This window comes from Ranitomeya variabilis, chromosome 1 (assembly GCF_051348905.1).
Source record: "Ranitomeya variabilis isolate aRanVar5 chromosome 1, aRanVar5.hap1, whole genome shotgun sequence".
NCBI lineage: Eukaryota > Metazoa > Chordata > Amphibia > Anura > Dendrobatidae > Ranitomeya > Ranitomeya variabilis.
In genome coordinates, this window is record NC_135232.1 from 1,067,989,240 (window position 1) to 1,067,998,932 (window position 9,693).

Here is a 9,693-nt window from a genome sequence, read left to right on the forward strand (position 1 = left end):
ATTTGAACTGGATATGCTGAGGGAATGGGAGCCAATGAAGAGATTTACAGAGGGGAGAAGCAGTGGAACAGCGAGGAGAGAGATTGATTAGTCGGGCAGCAGAGTTAAGAATGGACTGGAGAGGTGCAAGAGTGTTAGCAGGGAGGCCACAGAAAAGGATGTTGCAGTAGTCGAGGCGAGAGATGATGAGGGCATGCACAAGAATTTTAGTAGATTGAGGGTTGAGGAATGGATGAATTCTGGAGATATTTTTGAGCAGGAGGCAACAGGAGGTGGAAAGAGGTTGGATGTGTGGTTTGAAGGACAGGGCAGAGTCAAGGGTTACTCCGCGGCAGCGGTCTTCCGATGCGGGGGAAAGCGTGATGTCATTAATGGTGATGGATAGATCAGGTAAGGAAGATCTGTGAGATGGAGGAAAGATGATGAGTTCAGATTTGTCCACATTGAGTTTGAGGAAGCGAGAGGAGAAGAAGGAGGATATGGCTGATAGACACTCCGGGATTCTGGACAGCAGAGAGGTGACGTCTGGGCCAGAGAGGTGGATCTGAGTATCATCAGCATACAGGTGGTACTGGAATCCATGGGACTTTATGAGTTGTCCCAGGCCAAGTGTATAGATTGAGAAGAGTAAGGGTCCTAGAACAGAGCCTTGGCGGACTCCAACAGAGAGAGGGTGAGATGAGGTGATAGTGTGGGAGTGGGAGACGCTGAATGTGCGGTTGGAAAGGTATGAGGAGATCCAGGATAGGGCGAGGTCTTTGATGCCAAAGGAGGAGAGGATCTGTAGTAGGAGGCAGTGGTCAACTGTGTTGAAAGCAGAGGACAGGTCTAGAAGGAGGAGTACAAGTATTGTCCGTTAGCTTTGGCTGTAAGTAGGTCGTTACTCGTTAGCAATTTTGGTCAGGGCAGTCTCAGTGGAATGATGGGGATGGAAACCAGATTGTAGATTGTCAAATCTATTGAATGACTTCTCATTATAAGGATTAAGTGAGGGTGAAGAACAGAAGGAATTAGAAGATCTGCCGCACAGAATGATATTGCACTTTATGTCACCCTACTTGAACCTTACATCCAACTTCTTTCCATCTATACTGCAAAATGTATTAAAGGGTTATTCCCAAATTTGCAAGTTATTACATATATACAGAATATAGATAATTTGCTGATTATTGAATGACTCCAGATAAAACTGCCAGGACGGTGTGTTGGCCTCGCATCCGTCATCGCTTCATTCATCGTCTATAAGATTGCCAGAGGTCCCCGGTGTCTGGGAAGGTAGGGGTCCCAGCAAGGTGTCACCTATACTGTGGTCCTGCAGAGTTTGGACTAACGTTTCATGCTCAGAAGGATAATAAACTCCATTGAGTATGACATTTTCTGCTCTTTTTCAGGTTGCACATCATAATACACATCTTTTTTTCCCTGCATTGATTTTCTACATGACAGATCCTGGATGTGCATTGAAGAGATTTTCTAAGATTATCTAAGTATTAAACAATATATACAATTTTAGATTGGCGCTATGATACATGCTGAGAGTTGTAGTTCACCTACATTGAGTAAGCACCTAAACGTTTCATGTGTAGATTAAACATAGTGTAAGTAACATGACACGACGGCTGAATCCAAAGTCCCAGCTGCCACTGCAGCAATAAACTGCAGTGTAGGACGATCATTAGGAGATAGAAAGTGCTACAGTTGTTACCCAGCCGAAAATTACAGATTTTTCTATAGGAAGAAATCTACCTGACCCCAGAGAATCGGCCTTTAGAGGTAACAGCTCCTGTTATATCAACCGTAAGAGTATTCAGATGAGTCTCTTCTCTATACAAGAAAAATGGCGTCATATGTGGGATGCTCTAATTTACAAGTCAATGTGAACCTTTCAGTAAATCTTCACATTTTATCATTATGACGTTTTTAGGTCCAACATTCTCTGCTGATTACTTTCCTAGTATATCTTGCAGCGGTCATAGCGTTATTCCCAGTGTAGATGGAAATTTACATAACAAAAACTCTGGCTACCTGCAGCCGCCGACATGTGACACCTAGTTGAAATCTGTGTTTTAACCCCTACCTCATGCTGTCCTGAGATTAAATGATAAAAACCTGCTGACGGATTCCCTTTAAACTCCATAATGAAATGGTATGTGGTGTGCTCATCATGACTTCCCCTAATGGTGGAGAAAGGCTGGGGACGGTGACTGCAGAGATCATCCGTGTGATTACGGACAGGGAATCAGGAAACATCTGTGGCCACATGATCACCATGAAGCTAATTAAGAAGCTTTGTAATAATGGCATCCACTATTATGAGATTTTTTTTTTACCAAAAATGTCATAAATTCAGTTTGTGGAAAGTCTCAGAAACAAATGTAGAATACACAGAGTCTTCCCATCGGCTGCACCTGATGACGATCCTTCACTGCTCTGCTGTCAGCACCTCTCATTTTCATACTTCCCAGGCAACAAATCCAGCAGAATACATGGGGACGTGTTTGTGACAGGCGAGAACATCAGTTTGGGGCTTGTGGCAGGAACAGACTTAATATTACATCTAAATATCAAATCTATGACATGCTTTCTTAAAGGTGCAGTGATACTAAACTCTGCACATAGAATATGCTAAGACCTTGTTCATAGGTAGACACTATTCACCCAGAAGTCAACATTATTCACAAAAACAATTTGGATGGATTTTTGAATCATTAAAAAAAAAGAAATATTTCCCATTTCTTTAAATCTAGCTATTGCACCTTACTGCTTTAAGTGCTGATAAAACTGTCACCAGGTGGCCATAGTTTATTTCTCAGTGATCCCCTTTTTTTCTTTAAATCCGCCATGCTGTTCCAGAGATATGGGTATTTTTATTTGTTGCTAATTTTTAATGGTCTTTACAGAGGAGCGTGGCTCTCAGGATCCTCTGGGGCGTGTCTTTAGGCTGCTCTGTATTATTACCCTGTTAGTATGGCTCCCTTGCTAAAGGCCATAAAAGATGGAGCTAGATATGTAGACCCATATCTCTGGAACCCTGTGGCAGATTTACCCCCCCCCAAAAAAAAAAACCCCTGAATACTCAGGCAGTGTAACGTATTGTCCACTGCCTGCAGTCACCTGTGTAATCCGTCTCTAACAGCAGGCGCTCAAATGGATTACTGGGCGTTGGGTCGGGTGCAAGCTGCACACAGGTGTAGGGCTACGTTCACACCTCTGCGCTACTTTTATATCTGTGTAAAGCAGAGAGCTTTCACTCAATTTGATCCCTTTTTGCCTCTATTTGAAATCTGTGTTGCGTCTGTATTTTTTCTCATCTGTTTTTAACAACTCAAGAAGATGAACTGCTTTATTCATTCAGTGGATTAGTTAAAAAAGGATAAAACACGGATGGAACGCTGAGAACTCTGATTGTCTTCCATTTTTCATCTGCTTTTAATGGATCCTCAAGGAAATCTGACAGCAGATACATGCTGCCCGAGCCACAGGGTTCCCGATGGCTTCTCTGCACTTAGATTGACAGATCTCTCTCGGTGCGCATATAGGGAGAGACCTGTAATCACAGGGATCCTCCTATCTGACTAGCCTCCTGTATGAGGGATCCTCCTGTCTGACTAGCCTCCCGTGTGAGGGATCCTCCTGTCTGACTAGCCTCCCGTGTGAGGGATCCTCCTGTCTGACTAGCCTCCTGTGTGAGGGATCCTCCTGTCTGACTAGCCTCCCGTGTGAGGGTTCCTCCTGTCTGACTAGCCTCCCGTGTGAGGGATCCTCCTGTCTGACTAGCCTCCCGTGTGAGGGATCCTCCTGTCTGACTAGCCTCCCGTGTGAGGGATCCTCCTGTCTGACTAGCCTCCCGTGTGAGGGATCCTCCTGTCTGACTAGCCTCCCATGTGAGGGTTCCTCCTGTCTGACTAGCCTCCCGTGTGAGGGATCCTCCTGTCTGACTAGCCTCCCGTGTGAGGGATCCTCCTGTCTGACTAGCCTCCCGTGTGAGGGATCCTCCTGTCTGACTAGCCTCCCGTGTGAGGGTTCCTCCTGTCTGACTAGCCTCCCGTGTGAGGGATCCTCCTGTCTGACTAGCCTCCCGTGTGAGGGATCCTCCTGTCTGACTAGCCTCCCATGTGAGGGATCCTCCTGTCTGACTAGCCTCCCGTGTGAGGGATCCTCCTGTCTGACTAGCCTCCCGTGTGAGGGATCCTCCTGTCTGACTAGCCTCCCGTGCGACTCAGTCCCTGGCAGCTTTTAAGGTACATTTTCCTCTGAAACCCTTCAACACTTCAGAGTCGAACATGTCTGAGTTCATACAGCCAGAGCATCGGGCAGCTTGTATGAGCCGTCATGGTCACTTCAAGTCTGATCCACTGAGATGGTAAGAATGGGACACGGACTGGACGCACCGATCCATTTATAAAACAGATGTATGTATGGATCAATGGAACTTTTTGGGTCAGTGTGCTGTCCTTTTAAAAAGCAGACAGCACAGAGGCATGTACATTGGATGTGTGATTGTAGCCTACAGAGAGGTAGGTTTTCAGTGCAGGGCAGACAAGCTATTAGACAGCGGCAGATGCAGTTGCATTGCATGCTGGAGCGTAAGGTTACATTGCAACAACGAGCTTTTGGTGAGTTTTTGTTGTTGCAGATTTTCTGCACCCATTAGGTTACTTGCATTTTTTTTTGAAAATACGCAGTTTTAAAAACTCACCAAAAACTCATTGTGGGAACATAGTCTAAGGGAAAGAAAACTACTGCATCTCTGAAGAGTCGGTTGTCAATCACAGTACCAGGGCGACCTTACAGACTATTGTGTGCTGCTGTACTGTGCATTATGACTGAAAGCCGGCAGCTCCTGGGAGGAAATAAGCACATTTTTTCCCAGAATCTGCACTAAGACGTCCGGGCATCATTGCAACGCTATTTACCTGCAGATTAACCCTATATCACATCTTTCCCCTCCGCCCCGACCTCATTCACTCTGGAAAAAATCAGCTCAGATCTGTCATGGTCTAAGCAAGACAGGCCCAGTGAGGCGTCAGGTTACAGTTTCTATTAAACTCTATGGAGAGTAGACAGGGCAGGAGGAGTGAGGAGCACTCAGCACAGTGAGAGATCAGACAGACATAGGCAGATCGAGCTGCAGCGTCTAGCAAATGTATTTCACTTATTTTTTGTATTCATGTGTAATGTCTACCTTGTTGGTGATTCTCTCTGTGTTCTACAGAGAAAGAAGAACAAGAATCCATCTCTGCGGGCTGTACTGTATATGGGAGAATCCGAACAACTAGTCTCCACTCACTAGCTCAGAGACAGCTGTAAAATAGATATCAAGCCTGCAGAGGGAAAACTGGTGACAAAATACAGGATTCGGGTCATGTATTGGCCAGAGATTATGTTATTCTTCAAGTACTTACGTAACTTATTCTGAAAAGTTACCTGAAATAGCAGATATGCCTTAAGGTCTAGTTCCAAGAAATATTGCTGCAGAAGGGATTGTTTCTTTGTATATGTATCCACATCCATACAACTTTATACATGTATCTCTATGTTTATCCAGGAGCCAGGTTTTGACCTTGTTTGGGCTGAGACCCTGACAAAGCCAAAATACAAAAGGCTGAGCACACTTTCAGATACCTTATTCTTGAAGATTATGATCTTTGGGGATTATTTTGCAATTTCACCCAGTTCTACCAAAATTAGCAGAGCTGGAGTGGAACGGGAGCGTGATGCTACAGCTGATCTAATTCATGACAAGCTGTGTCACCATTTATGCCGGAAATCTTACTCCAGTTCATGACTAGAGTAAGAATTTTGGCGAGGTGCATGGAGGCGCACACCACTTTTCAGACACACAGGTTTCATTAAGGGACGTGCTCCTTTTAATGAATCAGGAGCATCTAACTCCGACACGTCCTCTCACCAATATCAGCGTAAATGTTGCTGATTTTGATGAATTGGGTACAAACTAAGTAATTTTTTCTTTTGTCTTTCATTTTGTACTGTTGGTTCTTGCCCAAAATTCATTAATATCTGGCTCACAATGTTTTATGAATTGGCAAAAATTCAAAAATGGCTATTTTGTTGGTTTGTTTGCTTATTTTTAAAAGTAAAAAGATGTACGATCATTTTCAATATGTTGTAACGTGTTGCACACTCGTCTTCAACTGCACAAAAAAAATTAGATAGATTTTGTACTCCGCTAATTGGGAACAATTTCACCAAAATGTTGCAATGTTTTGAAAAGTCACAAATTACGAATAAGGCTAAAACTTCTGAATAACCAAAACAAGGCTCATAATGCTGAAAAAACAAAACAAAAACAAAATAGATGAAACCAAGTAAAGTTAACTTAAAAAAGGCGCAAATTAAATAATTAATTAAGCACAAATAAGATTTAAAAAATCAGTATTAGAACCACTTTCATTCCAGAAAAAGGCATAAAAGCATTGATAAATCAGCCTCTTTTTCTCTTTAGCGTCACCAAACGTTAAATTTTCTGACAGAATTTGAAAACAAATCTCTTCAAGAAAACATACAGCCTGCAACAACCCCACTGCTACCTCTCTCCCACCGGAAATGACGCAACCACCCCGACCTACTGTCCCTTTCCCCTTCACCCTATAGACTGTAAGCCCACAAGGGCAGGGCCTTCTCCCCTCTGTACCCGTCTGTCAGTGTTAGCTTCTTGCCTGTAATTTATATTTGTGCTTTGTATGTAACCCCTGTCATGTACAGCACCATGGAATCTATGTTGCTCTAAAAATAAATAATAATAATAATAGTAATAACAGCTTGTAGCCAAAAGTAACCTGAAAGTTATGGCAGATTGACACGTCAGGTCTCTTTCTCAGGTATCATGCTGAAGACCGTATTTTCCGTCCCAGTGCGATCCGACAAAACACCAGATTGCACTCGGAACAGCGTTATTCAATGGTGCATAAGTCAGATTCTTTTCCTCTGCATGAATTTGTCCATGGAAAATATTGCCGCATGTGCGATTTTCATCTGTAAATTGGATTGCACTCAGCCATGCAAATCAAATGGGTCCGCCAAAAATGTTATCAAGATTTTTATGGACTTACAGAATGGAGAGGATGGAGAAAGGCTTTTTGGCTTTTTTTCCCATTTTTTTCCACATCTGAGAAAATCAGAGCACACTCTGATCACACTCTGATCACACGCTGAACACACTCTGGTCGAACTCTGGTCACACTCTGATCAAACTCTGAACTCACTCTGAACACACTCTGATCAAACTCTGAACTCTCAACTCACTCTGATCACACTCTGATCGCACTCTGATCTTACGCTGAACTTACTCTAAACGCACTCTGATTGCACTCTGAACTTACACTGCATGCACTCTGATCACACTCTGAACACACTCTGATCGCACTCTGAACACACTCTGATCGCACTCTGAACACACTCTGAACTCACTCTGATCACACTCTGAACACACTCTGATCGCACTCTGATCACACTCTGAACACACTCTGATCGCACTCTGAACACACTCTGATCGCACTCTGATCGCACTCTGAACACACTCTGAACTCACTCTGATCACACTCTGAACACACTCTGATCGCACTCTGATTGCACTCTGATCACACTCTGAACACACTCTGATCGCACTCTGATCGCACTCTGAACACACTCTGAACTCACTCTGATCACACTCTGAACACACTCTGATCGCACTCTGATCGCACTCTGATCATACTCTGTTTAAACTCTGATCAGAGTGTGATTAGCACTGTATAACTGGACCAATTTTCTCGGAAGACTCTAGTACCTCAGCCACAGATGTAGCATAGCACGATTTGTCCTTGAACATTAACGGCACACCAATGACTTTAACATACAATACGATGTAAACCTAAAATCTAACAAATGACAAACTTGGTGCTGCTCCATGTATATTATCCGGGATGTCACCGTGCCAACTTTTACTGGCTTTTATGTACAAAACATGCTTTTGTTTATTTGCACTCACATCGTACAATGATTTATGTTGCAGCTTCTGGCCACAATACGCAGGTAAGTATAAAACTGAAAATATTCAATTGCATCACTGTATTTTCCTTCTAACAAGTAGCAGAATAGGCTGTAACTCCCGGCATTCACAACTTCACCCAGACATATGGCACTGTGACTGACGCCGGGGGTCTCAGAAAAGAGCCCACTGTGCAAGAACATTATATGAGCCCTGTGCAGCCCAATAGCTCATCATCGTGCACCATCCCATCTGCTTTGAGGTTAGTGGTGACCCCCTTCCTTACCTGTTGGACCCCTGGTTGCCACAATGATCTGTCCGTATTCTATAGTGAAATAATATCTAATACATTTCCTTTAACCATTACCGTAATTTCACTGCAAAATCTCCAACAGGGCCCCCAACAGTCCGGGCCTCTAATAGCATTAGTCTTCTCTAGTGAGCCCCTGTAAACTCTAAGACACAAGTGCGACTACCACCCCTGCACTCTCTATACTTACACCCCTGCATGTTATCTCGTAAATGGCTTGTGATTTTAATTATTTCCATTCTGGATATAATTTCTACATGTTATAGTAATAATTCTGTTGTTTGTTTGTAAAACTTTGATCTAATATTTAACTTTATTTTATGGCCAATAGTAATATCATAGCTTAAAAAAATGGGGAAAAAAAGGTAGTTTCTAATGGACACAAGACGGCAGGTAAACCCAGGTTATTTGAAGTTAAATTAATTGAAAAGTTCTATCTAGTGAAGTGAGTGATTGAGTGGAGTGGTGGCGGTGACAGACAGTAGCGTCCTTGTCCTGGTGTCACAGGTGTGGCAGCACTCATGGCTGGTAGGACAGGTGAACCCGGCCAGAAGCTGAGCACAGCGCTATATAGAAGGTAGAAGGTTCCTTACTTGTCTTTTCTCTCAGCCCGGGGTGGAGACGTCTTCTTCTATGTAGGTTCCATAGCTTTCAGTCCGTCTTCTGGATTTGAATGTGAAATGAATGTGACTTGCTGGAGCCGCCTGCAGTTTGCATGACCTCTCCTAATGAGGGACTGGAGCTGGTGACACCGAGAATTAAGGCATCACGTGACCTGACATGGAAATAAATTCTTTCATACTTCCTAGACCTACAATGTGTAACTCTTTACCTGCAGGGCGAGAGAGGCTTAACTATTGCCGGACTGGTTTAGTCACATAGACTCGGCAGGTAGCAGAGTTTCTGGCAGATTGTGTTAGGGGACAGGGACAAAGGGAAGGGGCCTGAGGATTGTTCACAAGGAACTCACTGAACAATACAGACCAAGACAAGTGAGACTAACAGGAGACGATTCATGTAAATAATTTTCTGCAAACTTTCGAAAAAGTTAAAATACTGGGCAATGTTAGTCTGGGTTTAGATATACGGCGAATGAAATAAGTACTGGAAACATCACCAATTTTCTACAGGTGCTATTGACATGAAATTCTCACCAGGTGTCGGTAACAACCCATCCAACCCACACAAAAAAAAATCAAACCATTGATGTCCATAAATTAAGTTATGTGTAAAGACTCTTTTATACTAGCGTATAAGTTTTATTCAATGTTTTATTGGATAGCACTCAACCCAATGTTATACTATGGGGCAGTGGAGATCAAGTGTGTCTCATAATCAGATCACGCACACCCATACAAGTCTATTGGGTGCATGTGAAACATCTCACTGCACT

General features: G+C 43.4%; 1 protein-coding gene across 2 annotated transcripts in view; it reads right to left on the reverse strand.

The window, feature by feature from the left end:
- PGCKA1 (PDCD10 and GCKIII kinases associated 1) overlaps window positions 1-9,058 on the reverse strand; it is an 80,509-nt gene extending 71,451 nt beyond the window's left edge. For both annotated transcript variants that reach the window (XM_077279927.1, XM_077279926.1), the window contains exon 1: window positions 8,894-9,058. The gene's annotated coding sequence lies outside the window, so the exon portion shown is untranslated. The remainder of the gene's footprint in view (window positions 1-8,893) is intronic.
- Window positions 9,059-9,693: the final 635 nt, after the last annotated feature.